The sequence below is a fragment of the Chelonia mydas genome, chromosome 6 (assembly GCF_015237465.2).
Source record: "Chelonia mydas isolate rCheMyd1 chromosome 6, rCheMyd1.pri.v2, whole genome shotgun sequence".
NCBI lineage: Eukaryota > Metazoa > Chordata > Testudines > Cheloniidae > Chelonia > Chelonia mydas.
In genome coordinates, this window is record NC_051246.2 from 87,362,698 (window position 1) to 87,378,307 (window position 15,610).

At 43.4% G+C, this 15,610-nt stretch overlaps 1 protein-coding gene and 1 long non-coding RNA gene across 12 annotated transcripts in view; both read right to left on the reverse strand.

Annotated features, from left to right (window-relative positions):
• Positions 1–15,610, reverse strand: part of RALGAPA1 (Ral GTPase activating protein catalytic subunit alpha 1) — a 241,989-nt gene that overhangs the window by 12,610 nt on the left and 213,769 nt on the right. The window lies entirely within an intron of this gene.
• LOC122466446 overlaps positions 6,343–15,610 on the reverse strand; it is a 32,062-nt gene continuing 22,794 nt past the window's right edge. For all 3 annotated transcript variants that reach the window (XR_006291927.1, XR_006291925.1, XR_006291926.1), the window contains one exon: positions 6,343–6,565. This is a non-coding gene — a long non-coding RNA (uncharacterized LOC122466446). The remainder of the gene's footprint in view (positions 6,566–15,610) is intronic.

Below are 15,610 nucleotides of genomic sequence, written 5' to 3' on the forward strand. Positions count from 1 at the left end.
ATATTTGAGTAAATTACTCTAAGAAAAAATGTGGCCCAAATCAGTAAATACAATATACTTTGTCTAAAATAGTTTTCCATCAAAAAATAGACACCATAGTATTCTTTGCTTATACCACAACTTGAGTACATATAAATATTGAAATCAACTGTCTCTCTGGAATTTTTGAAATTCTTTCTGAATACTGAGATAGTTGAACCTCAGAAGAATTCTACTCCGAAAACATTATAATGGAAACACTAGGAAAAGAAGAAATAAAAAAACCCTCCATATAAAGTTCTTAGGTTGGGGGACATACACAGTACTGAGCCTTAACACAGGAGACTAATATAGCACAGTTTTAAAGAGGCTATATATAAGTGGCAGAGGATGAAACTGATGGTTGAAGTCTAAATAATACTACATATCTCACAACTTGTTGAAAAGCACTTTTTTCATTGGGGGAGATTCACAGCTGCTGAATTTTCTAGAGTTAATAGAGTCCTTTGATTCACAGCAGTGCCCCTTGCACAAAAAATACTGGCCTTTGTGTATTACCAGAAGCTAATTTTCTATTTGGCTGAAAAGAGAAAAATGGGGTTATTGCTTCTCCCTCCTACGGAGCTTTTCATTATGCCTGATGCACTCAACTTCTAAGCTCTTCTGAGAAAAAAAAATAACTGAAGAGGCAAGAGGTAGAAAAATGAGCTTGTTAGCACATTAGAAGTGAAGTATCTTGGTGGGCCCTAGAAATTCCCAGTGGTGTGTTAACTTATCACTCTATGCATGCTGGCACTGATAGTCTCCCAATTGATCACTCTCTTTTCGCACCAAAGGTGCTGCCAGGAAGCAAAGGCTGAAGGCCCACAGGAGAACAAGCTGCTATCAAAACAAGCTGTTTTTAAAAGTCTGCTTGAATGGATAAAATGTTTCATGGAAAACTAGGGTAGAGACACCTACCTGCTTTAAAAATGCTCTACTTTAAGAGGTCTCTAAACGAAACCTTTTAGTTTATCTTGTTACATCTGAAGCTTATACATAAATAAGGCAGAAATGAGGCAAAAATTAATATTTCGAAAGTGAGCAGGACATTCCCAATCTAAATACATACCTCCAAGTCTAAGGGGAAAAAAGTCCTGGTACAGTTTCTGATTTAGTAGGGCAGTACTTGTTTTTATTATATTATCTCAATACTGCAAGACTAATATAAACCTTCACTTAGCACACCCAGCAAAATCATCCAGTTAGCAAACTTGCTCATTTTAGCAACATTTAATAGAATTTTTAATAGCTGGCTGAAAACAGCATCCTGTGTCAAACTTTTTTTAAAACATGAAAGCCAAAGCCAGAATTACCAATATTCCATATTGTATGGATACAGTGCTCAATTCTTTAAAACAAACAGCTTTCATATATTAAGAACAGAATAACTGCGTGTTTGGGTTTTATGTAGACTAACATACTTGGCAGAATTTTGAGATTTACTAATTCACAACCCAAGAGTAATTTTATTTTTTAAACCTAAAAACAAGTTGATTTTCATGGTTGAAAAGCTCTGATTATAAATTGCGTATGGATCTGAATATCTGCAATAGCAACTATAAGATACAGTAGTTAATTTCTACATCTATTCATAATAGGCTAGATATTTATCCTTTAAAAGGCTGCTCTCTAGGGAAGAGTTATTAGCACCTATAAATTGAGTGGCACATATAAACTCAATGGCTAATAATAATAGGCCAACTCAAGCTGTACTCTCATTGTGAATGGATGTTGCCACTAGCACTGGGAGGATGCAAGGATGGACCAAAAGAGAAAGAATCTGGGACAAGAAGTGTTGACATAGACAAGCAGACAAATCTAAATCTGGAACTTTTTCAAGTGAAGCAAATGAAGATTCACAGGTCTAAAGCAAAATCTACAGATTTTGCAGAAACTACTAAGCTTTATTTATTGCAGGAGCAGTTATTCTTCAAAATTTTATCAATACAAGGAAGAAAACAGTAGCAGTACCCTTATACATTTTAAATGCCACTCACACTTCAATCATTGCAATTAACAACACTGGTATTCATTAACTAAATCATTTTACATATGTATTCATTATCTTTCAATTACATCAATACTGTAAATACGGAAGCAGTTTTAGGACTACTGATTTGCGCAGGGGAACTACCACTGAACTCTTGGTTGTCACATTAAATATGAGTAGGCAATCTGTCAGAAAAGCAACTTCTCATGTTTCCTCCTCCTAATCACACTCCATCTTCTCCCTCCTCTATCACTGTTGACAATCTTAGTATCTTTATCTTCAACTTGGACTACTCATTAGGTCCTCACATCCAGGCTGCGTCTAAATTTTGCAGATTCTTTCTGCATCACATCTCTAAGATACAGCCTTTTACATTCATCCACCCAGCTAAAACTCTCATCCAAGCTCTCATCACATTGTATATTGATTACTGCCTTTTCTCTGGCTTCGGCAAATGCAGTCTTACCCCATTCATATCCACTCAGAATGCTGCTGCAAAGATCATTCTAGACCACTGCTTTCAACCATGTCACCACTCTCTTTGCATCCCTCCACTAGCTCCCCATTTTCTATTGCATAAAACATAAGCTGCTGGTCTTCATTTTTCTGGTCTTTCATGGCTTACTACCACCCTTTCTATAATCTCTTTTTCACTATCAAAATGTTAGCTCCCATCTCTGATTGCCCAACGATATCAGCCTCCATCAGCCACTTGTCAAATTTTCCAGCAAGCACTTTTGTGCTTTTTCCCCATACTGCTCCTCATGAGTGGGAGAAGCTCCCCGTAAGCATCTGTAAAACTACTTAATTATTCTCCTTAAAAGCTCTTTAAAACTTTTGCTGTGATGACTACAAAAATACTGATCACAGTTAGCCACTCATGCACTAATACTACTGCCTATCATGCTGACCATCATTGTCTCAATGTTTCCTTATACTAACCTGTGTCTGTCTCCATGTGGGGTCTCGTCTTATACTTCGATTGTAAGCTTTTGAGCAGGGACTGTCTTTTTGTTCTGTGTTTGTATGGCACCTAGCACAATGGTGTCCTGGTCCATGACTAGGGTTCCTAAGTGCTATGGTAATACAAATAAATCGTATCCTAGATGTTTTGTGAATTTTATGTTTTCTTCCTTTGTATCGTAACTAAATTCCTCTACATTCATCCTTTCTACCCTCTCTTTACTACTACTTAAACTTCTAACCATGGTGTTCTCATCTTTCAACTTCATTAGTACAACCTATCCTCTCTGGCCTCCCCCCTTCTCACCTCGGTCTTTCACATTAACAAAATGCTGCTGCTAAAAACATCTTCATCTCCTGCACTTTTGAACATGAACTCCTCCTCCATAAACACCTTCACTGACTTCGTCCCCACTACATTAAACGTATCTCCTCAAATTCACTTTCGTTTATTTAAATAACTTGAGCTTTGCCTATATCTTTTCTCAGTAACAGCTCCCCCAAAACTTCTAGAAACAGGCCAGACTCCATCGCTGTAGCATATGAATACAATTCACTATTTAGCTATATAACCTTATTTTACAGATAAGAGAGAACTTGGATTTTATATCCCCACAATAAGCTGGGAAGACCTATGGTAAGTACTAGTTTGACTGAGGTAGTAATATGCATCCTATTTTGTAGGTCAAATAAGTATTAATTCCAAGTGAGAAAAAATAGAGAAAAAACAATATCAACATCTAGCTATGATTGTTAATATTATAGCTAATTCATTTGACAGCTTTATAATCTATACATCATTACCATAATCTCAAAGTACTTGCAAGATATTGGAAGAAACAAAGAAAGAGAATAGTTTGGTTGAGATGGAATTCCCAAACAACCTGTGTTGTGGAGACCTGATTCCCTCATACTGAGGGAGTCAGCTGAGAGACATGTGTCCACTAATTCAAATTGAAATTCTAACTCAAATAGTTGAAATTTATGAATAAACATCTCCTGAAAAAGAGAATGTGAAACTACATTAGTATAAGGGCTCAAGAGAACTTACAGTGAACAAATTTAAATGGTGCACTTGAATCACAAATGATAGTTAATCTATAGTATTTTTCTAAAGAACAGAAAAAGTGACCCATCATTTCAGAGACTTGACATCAATAAGATGTTTATGCATAAGCCTATGCATTATCAGATGATTTTCTAGTCTTTGAGAACATTTGAAAATAAGTCAAAGACCAATTTGAACTCCTGAAATATCCTAGGCTCACACAAAGGTTCCAAGATTTTGTCTCAACAGTGTTATGATACTGGAGGAGCAAAATTTGCCTACAAGAGAGGAGATCCATGCTGACAGAAAGGTATCTCTGGGAAGACACCAAAAAGCTGTTTTTCCAATCACTGAGATGATCTCCACTTAAGAGGAAAGGCACTTGCAATGTAACACTGCTTTCCACAGTCCTCTGAGTTGATTCACCAATCCTTTGTCATATGGAGTGGGAGCTCCAATCTGTACTTATTTTTAAGTCATGCCAACTGTTTAAACCAGGGTTTCTCAACCCATGGGTTGAGAGAAAAAATTTTGGTCACCAAAATGTTTCAAAGGGTTACATGACAGCTCTTGTCCCATGGAGCTGTCTGGGCCTGCCTCCCTGCTCCAGGCACAGCAAGCTGTGGGGTCCCAGCGCCACTACAGTTTAGCCCAGCTGTCATGACGACCAGTCCGGGTAGGCCAAATTTGATCGAGTGGCACTCCAATCCTATGAGCCAGGTCACAACTCCGCTCACACAAATTTGTGTCAGGGCCAAACCTGAGCCGTGCTGCAATCCCAGAAATTGCAACACCTGGAGTGGAGAGCAAAGCCCAGCCAGCCTCATAGCACAGGAGCTGCAGGAGCCGCCACTGTGGGGTGAGTGCTGGGCAGGACCCAACCCCCCCATGGGGGGCAAGATCTGACTGCAACCACCCCAGGGCCTCCACCCCCAGATTATTTACTGGGTTGCCACAGGCCAAAAATATTTACAAATGGGTCTTGAGCATCTCTGTATAACTATCAATTTATCTAGACATTTATACTGCAACATCACCATACTGCATGAAAGTAGAACCTTCGAGCATCTATGAGCACATTGCCTCAGGCGAAAGAGGCTCTTTTAAGGGTAGTCTAAAATTACTCCCTGTGACCAAAACATAGCTTAGAGGACATTTTTAAGAATCAAGAGAAACTCAAAATGTGGACATTACGAATGATCATCAGAAATACAGGTACCGCTGCCTCTCTGGATGCTTTGATTTGATTGTAGATGGCATGGCTATGACTGAGTCCTCATTTACACTACAAGTTTAGGTCGAATTTAGCAGCGTAGATCGATTTAACCCTGCACCCGTCCACATGATGAAGCCATTTTTGTCGACTTAAAGGGCTCTTAAAATCGATTTCTGTACTCCTCCCTGACGAGGGGATTAGCGCCGAAATCGACATCGCTGGGTCGAATTTGGGGTAGTGTGGACACAATTCGATGGTATTGGCCTCCGGGAGCTATCCCAGAGTGCTCCATTGTGACTACTCTGGACAGCACTTTCAACTCAGATGCACTAGCCAGGTACACAGGAAAAGCACCAGGAACTTTTGAATTTCATTTCCTGTTTGGCCAGCTTGGCGAGGTCATCAGCAGAGGTGACCATGCAGTCCCAGAATTGCAAAAAAACTCCAGCATGGACCGAATGGAAGGTACTGGATCTGATCACTGTGTGGGGAGATGAATCCGTGCTATCAGAACTCTGTTCTAAAAGATGAAATGCCAAAATATTTGAAAAAATCTCCAAGGGCATGAAGGAGAGAGGCTATAACAGGGACCCGCAGCAGTGCCGTGTGAAACTTAAGGAGCTCAGGCAAGCCTACCAAAAATCCAAAGAGGTAAACGGCCGCTCCGGGTCAGACCCCAAGACATACCGCTTCTTTGAGGAGCTGCATGCAATTCTAGGTGGTGCCCCTACCACTACCCCACCTCTGTGCATTGACTCCTGCAAGGGGGGAGTCTCACGCAACAGGGATGAGGATTTTGGGGACGAGGAAGATGATGAGGAGGAGAAGGATGAAACCGTTCTCCCCGACAACCAGGAACCAATTATCACCCTGGAGCCAATACCCTTCCAAGGCGGGCTCCTGGACCTTGAAGGCGGAGAAGGCACCTCTGGTGAGTGTACCTTTGTAAATATAATACAGGGTTTAAAAGCAAGTGTGTTTAATGATTAATTTGCCCTGAAGACTTGGGATGCATTCACGGCCAGTACAGCTACTGGAAAAGTCTGTTAACGTGTCTGTGGATGTTGTGGAAATCCTCCAGGGACATCTCAATGAAGCTCTCCTGGGGGTACTCCCAAAGCCTTTGCAAAAGGTTTCTGGGGAGGGCAGCCTTATTCCATCCTCCATGGTAGGACACTTTACCATGCCAGGCCAGTAGCACGTAGTCTGGAATCACTGCATAACAAAGCAGGGCAGCGTACAGTCCCGGTGTTTGCTGGCATTCAAGCAACATCTGTTCTTTATCTCTCTGTGTTATCCTCAGGAGAGTGATATCATTCATGGTCACCTGGTTGAAACAGGGGAATTTTATTAAGGGGACATTTAGAGGTGGCCATTCCTGCTGGGCTGTTTGCCTGTGGCTGAAAAGAAGTCATCCCTGCTGTTAGCCAGGTGGTGGGGGGAGGGGTGAAGCGATCATCCCAGAAAATTGGGTGTGTGTGGGGGGGTGACCTTGTACCAAAAGCACATGTGCTATGTAATGGTAACAGCTTGGTTCACCATGAAAGAGTCTACCCATTGTTCTCTAAAATGTGTCTTTTTAAATACTACTCTCCTTTTTTTCCTCCCGTGGCTGCAAATGTTTCAACGCTCCCCCATCATCTCTGTCCCAGAAGCTAGCGCAGATAAGAAGGCGAAAAAACCGCACTCGCGATGAAATGTTCTCTGAGCTTATGTAGTCCTCCCGCACTGAAAGTGCTCAGCAGAATGTGAGGAGTCAGAGTCCAGGAAAGCACAAAATGAATGCGAGGACAGGAGGGATGCGCGAGAGGAGAGATGGCGGCTGCATGATGAGAGGAGGCAGGAGGCAATGCTGAGGCTATTGGAGGATCAAACTGATATGCTCGGCGTATGGTTGAGCTGCAGGAAAGGCAGCAGGAGCACAGACCGCCGCTGCAGCCCCTGTATAACCAACTGCCCTCCTCCCCAAGTTCTATAGCCTCCTCACTCAGACGGCCAAGAACGCGGGGGGTCTGGGCACCCAACCACTCCACTCCAGAGGACTGCCCAAGCAGCAGAAGGAAGGCATTCAATAAGTTTTGAAGTGCAGCGTGGCCTTGTCCTTCCCTCCTCCCGCATCCCACCTGGTGCTTCCCTCCTCACCCACCCCTCCCGGGCTACCTGGGCAGTTATCCCCCTATTTGTGTGACGAATTAATAAAGAATGCATGAATTTGAAACAACAATGACTTTATTGCCTCTGCAAGCAGTGATAGAAGGGGGGAGGTCGGTTGGCTTACATGCAGTGGTGAGCTGGAGCTGGTTCGCACTGGTTCACTAGAACCGGTTGTTAAATTTAGAAGCCCTTTTAGAACCGGTTCTTCCACGAGGGACAACCGGTTCTAAAAGTGCTTCTAAATTTAACCCGCCCAAAGTGGCACCTTAGGCACCGACTCCATGGGTGCTCCAGCCCTGGAGCACCCAAGGGGAAAATGTGGTGGGTGCAGAGCACCCCGCCCCAGCTCACCTCCACTCCGCCTCCTCTCCTGAACGCGCTGCCCTGTCCTGCTTCTCCGCCCCCCGCCTGCGGCTTCCCGCGAATCAGCTGTTCGGCGGGAAGCCTGGGAGGGCTGAGAAGCAGGCAGCAGCTTCCCGCTCAGGCCGGGGGTGGCGGAGGTGAGCTGGGGCGGGGGGGCGAGAAGGGCCGCCCACATCGCAGCAGGTAAGCCGGGGGGGGGCATGCAGGGAACCGCTCCCTGCCCCAGCTCACCTCCGCCACCCTTGGCCTGAGCAGAAAGCTGCCGCCTGCTTCTCAGCCCTCCCAGGCTTCCCGCCGAACAGCTGATTCGCAGGAAGCTGGGGGAGGGGGCAGAGAAGCAGAGCGGGGCAGCATGTTCAGCGGAGGTGGTGGAGCGGAGGTGAGGTGATCTGGGGCCGGGCGCGGGGTGGGGAGCTGCCGGTAGGTGCTCTGCACCCTCCAAATTTTCCCCGTGGGGGCTCCAGCCCCGGAGCACCCAGGGAGTCGGTGCCTAAGGCACCGCTTTTGATGTGATCAGTGGGGGGAGCAGCTGCTCCCCCTGCTCCCCCCCAGCTACACACCCCCGCCCCTAGGAGCCAGAGGGACCTGCCGGATGCTTCCTGGGAGCTGCCCCAGGTAAGCACCGCCGGGACTCCCCACCTCGCCCCCCGGCAGGTCCGGATCTGGGGGCAGTCAGGGGACAGGGGAGGGGGGTGGATGGGACAGGGGTCCTGGGGGGGCGGTCAAGAAACTCAGGGGGGTTGGATGGGGCAGGAGTCCCGGGGGCCAGGGGTGGGCAACGACCCCCTCGTGGGGTGAGGAGGGAACCCGTTGTTAAGATTTTGGCAGCTCATCACTGCTTACACGGAAGTAGAGTGAACCAAGTGGGCGGGTTTTCATCAAGGAGAAACAAACAGAACTGTCACACTGTAGCCTGGCCAGTCATTAAACTTGTTTTCAAAGCTTCTCTGATGTGCACCGCGTCCTCCTGTGCTCTTCTAACTGCCCTGATGTCTGGCTGCGCGTAACCAGCGGCCAGGCGATTTGCCTCAACCTCCCATCCTGCCATAAACGTCTCCCCCTTACTCTCACAGATATTGTGGAGCGCACAGCAAGCGGTAATAACCGTGGGAATACTGGTTTCACTGAGGTCTAACCGAGTCAGTAAACTGCGCCAGCGTGCTTTTAAACGTCCAAATGCACATTTTACCACGATCCTGCACTTGCTCAGCCTACAGTTGAACAGCTCCTGACTACCGTCCAGGGTGCCTGTGTATGGCTTCATGAACCATGGCATTAAGGGGTAGGCTGGGTCCCCAAGGATAACTAGAGGCATTTCAACATCCCCAATGGTGATTTTATGGTCTGGAAAGTAAGTCCCTTCCTGCAGCTGTTCAAACACACCAGAGTTCCTGAAGATGCAAGCGTCATGTACCTTTCCCGGCCATCCCACGCTGATGTCGGTGAAACGTCCCTTGTGATCCACCAGTGCTTGCAGCACCCTTTCGGTTTATGTATTGGTTGCCAAGATGGTCTGGTCCCAAGATAGGGATATGCGTTCTGTCTATCACCCCACCACAGTTAGGGAAATCCCATTGCAGTAAAGCCATCCACTATGACCTGCACATTTCCCAGAGTCACTACCCTTGATAGCAGCAGCTCAGGGATTGCGTTGGCTACTTGGATCCCAGCAGCCCCCACAGTAGATTTGCCCACTCCAAATTGATTCTCGACTGACTGGTAGCTGTCTGGCATTGCAAGCTTCCACAGGGCTATTGTCACTCACTTGTGAACTGTGAGGGCTGCTCTCATCTTGGTATTCCTGCGCTTTAGGGCAGGGGAAAGCAAGTCACAAAGTTCCATGAAAGTGCCCTTACGCATGCAAAAAAGTTTCGCAGCCACTGGGAATCATCCCAGACCTGCAACACTATGCGGTCCCACCAGTCTGTGCTTGTTTCCTGGGCCCAGAATCGGCATTCCACGGCATGAGCCTGCCCCACTGCCACCAGGATGTCCAAACTGCCGGGGCCCATGCTTTGAGAGAAGTCTGTGTCCATGTCCTCATCACTCTCATCACTGCGCTGCCGTCACCTCCTCGCCTGCTTTTGCAGGTTCTGGTTTTGAACATACTGCAGGATAATGTGTGAGGTGTTTACAATGCTCATAACTGCCACAGCGATCTGAGCGGGCTCCATGCTTGCCGTAGTAGGAGAACACTTCAAACTCTCTGGCCACTCGGTAAAAGACTTATGGGTGGCAATTTTGCAACAGAAAAGCTTCAAAAACAGGCTCCAACTGAGAAACTGCTGAGCTTGAATTAATATGCAAACTAGATACCAGTAACTTGGGTTTGAATAGAGACTGGGAGTGGATGGATCATTACACATATTGAATCTATTTCCCTATGTTAAGTATCCTCACACCTTCTTGTCAACTGTCGAAATGGGCCAACTTCATTATCACTACAAAAGTTTTTTTCTCCTGTTGATAATAGCTCATCTTAATTAATTAGCCTCTTACAGTTTGTATGGCAACTTCCACCTTCTCTGTATATATTATATCTATCTATCTATCTATCTTCTTACTATATGTTCCATTCTATGCATCCGATGAAGTGGGCTGTAGCCCACGAAAGCTGATGCTCTAATAAATTTGTTAGTCTCTGAGGTGCCACAAGTACTCCTGTTCTTTTTGCTGTGGTATAGCATCTGCAGGAGAGCAGAGTTGCAACGGAAGCGGTAGCCCTGACAGCCAACATGGAGAAATTCGCTCTCGAGACAAGAGCAGGAGAGCAGAGTTGCAGCGGAGGCGGTGGTTCGATGACAACAGTTAGCAGTCCTGCGCCATCTGCTGAAAGCAGTATGGCGTCCGAACGGAAAAAAGGGGTGAAACGATTGTCTGCCGTTGCTTTCACGGAAGGAGGGGCAACTGACGACATGTACCCAAAACCACCCACGACAATGTTTTTGCCCCATCAGGCATTGGGAGCTTAACCCAGAATTCCAATGGGTGGCGGAGACTGCGGGAACTGTGGGATAGCTACCCACAGTGCAACGCTCCAAAAGTCGACGCTAACCACGGTACTGTGGATGCACTCCGCTGACTTAATGTGCTTAGTGGGGAGACACACAATCGACTTTATCAAATCGCTTCCTAAAAAATCGACTTCTATAAATTCGACTTAATTTCATAGTGTAGACATACCCTGAGAAACATTTGCAGACTACTTTAGGGGCAAAGGAACAAAGTTTCATTTCACTGCTAACTGGAAAATGGGAATCCTTGCAACTTGCAAATACTTTCTAGTAGAATGAATGGACTAGGATGCTGGTAGGCTGGATGTCAGCTCTTGCAGGCATTAACTAAAAACTGACATCCTGATAGTTGGAGACCAGATGAGGAAACCCATATGTTAGTTTTGCTCAAAATTGGTATTCGTATTAAAAAAATGTATTTAGAGTTTAGACTCTATGAAATGCTTGTATGGTGCTGCATGCATTAATATGACTTATAATATCGATATCCCAAGTTATAAAGCAATACGTTTGCTCTTTAACTGTAAAAGTGTTGCTCTGAAACTATAAACTCCCATAGTCAGGACAGAAACATTACCAAGTGTGAAATGCTAGTTTGCCACAGAAGGTGTTGTCTCCTGCCCAACAAAAGCAGGTCCATAGACACCAGACAAACCATTGTGGAACATCATAGGACAAAAGACTTTGTTGATTGCTTCTCCCCCACATACCCACGAAGAGGAGACATTCAGATGAACTCATCCCATTATCTTGAACCCTTGGGAAAGGGAAGGGAATAAAAATCCCTGGTAAGAAGAAACGGAATCTTTTGGATGTCTGAACTCTGAAGGGCCAGAAACTCTACACCAGTGGTTCTTAACTTGCGGCCCAATCAGCACACAGCTGTAGCCCATGTGACAACCTTAGGGCCATACAGTAGTATATATATTGTGTGGATGTGGCCCACACAGCACGGATTGGTGCATATGTTGTTCGCAATGGTAAATAGGTTGAGAACCACTGCTCTAAATTCCTCACCCTCTTGGGTCTGCCCCGAAAGACACTTTGAATAGACGGATCACTACAACTCTTAGGATTTAGATGGTAACTCATTTTTGTGTTTATGTTTGCTTGCTTTAACTTGTAAATAACTCTCATTCCTTTTTCCTAGTTAATAAACTTTTAGACAGTCAATTACAGGATTGGCTTTAGGCATTGTCTTTGGTATAGGATCTAGAGCAGTGTTTCTTAACCTGGGGTGCACACACTGCCTGGGGGTGCGAGACATGCCAGATTTTTTTAGAAAGTAAATAACTGAAAACACAAATTAAGCACAGGCACGTAAGTACAACTACTTTGTTTCATCAAGCCTACGTATTTATTAACATTATACATTTTTAACGATTACTGTAATATACAAACAGGTTTAAAGAACTGACCTACTTCAACAATTTTTGATAAGGGGGGCGAGAACATATTTTGAGAACCAAAGGGGTTCAGGCTGCAGTAAAGGTTAAGAACCACTGATCTAGAGTATCAGTTGATCTGGGGTAAATGACAGGTCTCTTGGTACCAGAAGCAATATGGATGTGGTATGATTTTTGGTGTAACTGACCATTTATCACTAAGTCCAGTTTGTCTGGGTGGCAAGATAGACTGGAGAGTCTAAGAGGACAGTCTGTGACTCTATGGTAAAACTGTTAAAGTAATCTAGGAATTCACATCTGTTACTGGCTTGGTGAAATCTAATTACAGAACACTACCAGTTTGGAGTGTTTGCCCTGAGGTTGTGAGCCACTCCAAACAGTGTGACATAGACATTTAGAATTTCTTTTAACTGCATAAAGTCAATTTCTATAAAGCATGGTTACAGTTAGAAGAGCAACTATGTGAAATGGCACCTTCTTCATCAACATATCTGCTCCTCATGAGTCTTGGGAGTCATATTTGCCTACTTTATGGCTAGAAACAAGTTTACAGTATTGACAGTGTACAGTGAATATAATTAAACAACCTGCTAAAACTGCTATTTGACATCAGAAGTCAAAGAAAAGAAAAAGATCACCCTGTTGGTTTACTGGCAGCATATGTTGGGGATCAGAGTTTTGGCTTTTTGCTCCCTGGCTCGGCAGAGGCAGCAAGAAGCACAGAGGCAGTTATTAAACAGAAGATATACTACAATTTGGGGCCCTTGAGAATGATGGTGGTGACAGATATTTTTGGATAGATTCCTCCAAGTAAGTTGTGATTTTTACGGTCAAGGGGATTAAGGATGAGTCCATGTGGAAACAGGACAAGACTTTCGTAGTAGGTAAAGATTCCTATGGAGGATCGTGGAAAAACATTGCCATAACAGAATTTGTCTCTTGAAGGAAGCCAAGACAAAAAATTTAATAAATATTTCTCGACGTGAGAAATCTCTCTCTGAAAGAGAGGATTGGCCAGCGGCTGTCAAAACAGCTGAAGTCACTTAGAGCCAATAAGGAGCACAAATTCCAATGACTCAGAGAATTAAAGATGTAGGATGGACAGCTACTGATCCAGTGTTGGAAGCTCTACAACTAAAACCATTTCATCTGTGGGTGGGTGACCAGTATCAACCAAACACACTGAGATGCATACGTGAAGGTCTTCTGTATTCTGAAAAGTGATTCTGTTGAAGAGGCATTATGGCATTCCCTATCTGTTTTGCAAGGATTTCCAGATCTAATTTGCACAGTTTACAAATAAAGAAGTATTTTCCCCCTAACTGCCACTCCTGTTAACTCAAATCAATCTGGCATCTGAAAGTCAAGCTGGGTTCTTTTCTGCTTATCTTTAACCAGTAATGAAAATGTGTATGACAAATTCTGCATTGTGTATCTGTATTTTCTGTGGGGCTGCACAGATGTACTGTAACTGAGTGGAGAATCTGTATCTGCAACTGAAAGTTATTAACATCTCTGCTGATGCATAAAATAGAATCCAATTCATTCTCCCATTTTTGTGTGCCAGCTCTGAAATGCTGACAGAAGTAAAAAGGTAATTTTGTCACTAACGCAAGCACATAAGGAGTCAATCTATGGAGTAAGACCACCCTATTTTCAAATGGATCAATCATCAGAGTAGAAACTCACTTTCAAACAAGAAATCTTGTCTTGACCACACTGGACAGTGACGGTCAAAGGCTTAATAATTTTATAACTTTCTAGTGCTATGTTTCTTCCACATGAACTGATCTTGCAGTATTGGGGACAATAGCTTTGCCATAACATGCAATAATTTCTTTCCTGATGTCATGTACCTCAGCCACAGGTTAGAGGTCTATTACAGGAGGTGGTAGGTGAGGTTCTATGGCCTGCAATATGCAGGAAGTCAGACTAGATGATCAGATGGTCCCTTCTAGCCTTAAAGTCTTTGAGAGCTGAGCAAAAAAACACAGAGGATTCAATGTTGGCTGATGGTCAATTTCTCTTATTCACATTTTATAAATATTCTATTTAAAATGCTACAAAATATATTAAATAAGTTATCCAAAAAGATCTTAAAAATAAATGTGCATATTATATAAGCATCTGTATTCATTAACCTAAATATCTCATGTTTTAATAAAACATTCACATGTAAAACAAAATTATCCAAGAATAAAAACTCTATAAAACAACTGAATATTAAACAGTATCACATAGTATCAGGTAGGCGCACTACTGATACAAACAAATTAGCCTTTGGTGTAAATCTTCTATAATTAAAGGCTGCTAGTATCAGGAGATGCTCTCTGATGTAACCTCCAGGAAAATGTAAGTATGCCTCCCCGAGGATAAAGTAATATATATGATAGCTTTCACATATGTGGTTAAATATCAGTTCCAATATTACTAATTTTTTATGTTGGCTCATTTACTTTTTTTTTTTTTTTTTAAATCAAAACATTTATGTTAATTATACCTTAGGAAAATGAAAAAGGAGAAAGCATCTGGGCCAGATGTGCTGAAGTCATTGGGAAGGCATCAAGTATTTTACAAATTTGTTCAATGATATTCTTAAGAAAAAGAAAATGTTGGATGAATGGCATAAAAGCTTTGGAGTGGCTATTTTTTAACAAAGGAAATATTAGACTGTTCTAATTATTGCCCAATTAAACTGGTGTCACATGTTATGAAAACATGGGAGACAATTATTGAAAAGTGTCTGCGTGGAATAATTGAAATTTGGATGGGTCAACATGGATTTATGGTGGGAAGGAGCATAGCTGATGCCACATTTGTAGATAAATCCTTATAAAAAAATTCAAAGGAAAGACAGCAACTTGACATGGTCTTTGTGGATATGGAGAAGGTATGTGATCACACACCAATAGAATTAGTTTAGTGAAGTTTGTCCTCTTCAGGATATGATGATGGAGTGACTACTGTAGTCAGAACTAACTGGGACTACAGTAGAGAATTTCCAATAAACACTGACCTGCATTAAGGGTAAGAGTTAAACTCCTTTTTGTTTGCAGTTGTCACGGATATAATAAATGAGAATATATGAAGGGAGCTACCTGGAAACATGCTGTTTGCTGATGTTTTAGTGATAGGTGCAGAAGACTGTGAGACCTTGTCAGTCAACTCTGAATTATGGAAACATGAACGCTGGTATGACCAACGCTATGATAACTGGGGGAGAAGGATTCATCATAAAGGAGATCACAGGCAGATAGCTTAGAAAAGCAAAATAACTTAAATACCTAGGATCAATGGTGCCCTCCTGAACGATGCCTGACATCATACTAAAGCTGCTTGGTAGAAATAGCAGGAGCTGACCCCAGTTCTTTGTGACAAATGATGTCAATAAAGTTAAAAGACAGAGTGTTTAAAACTGTAATGCACCCATTCTAA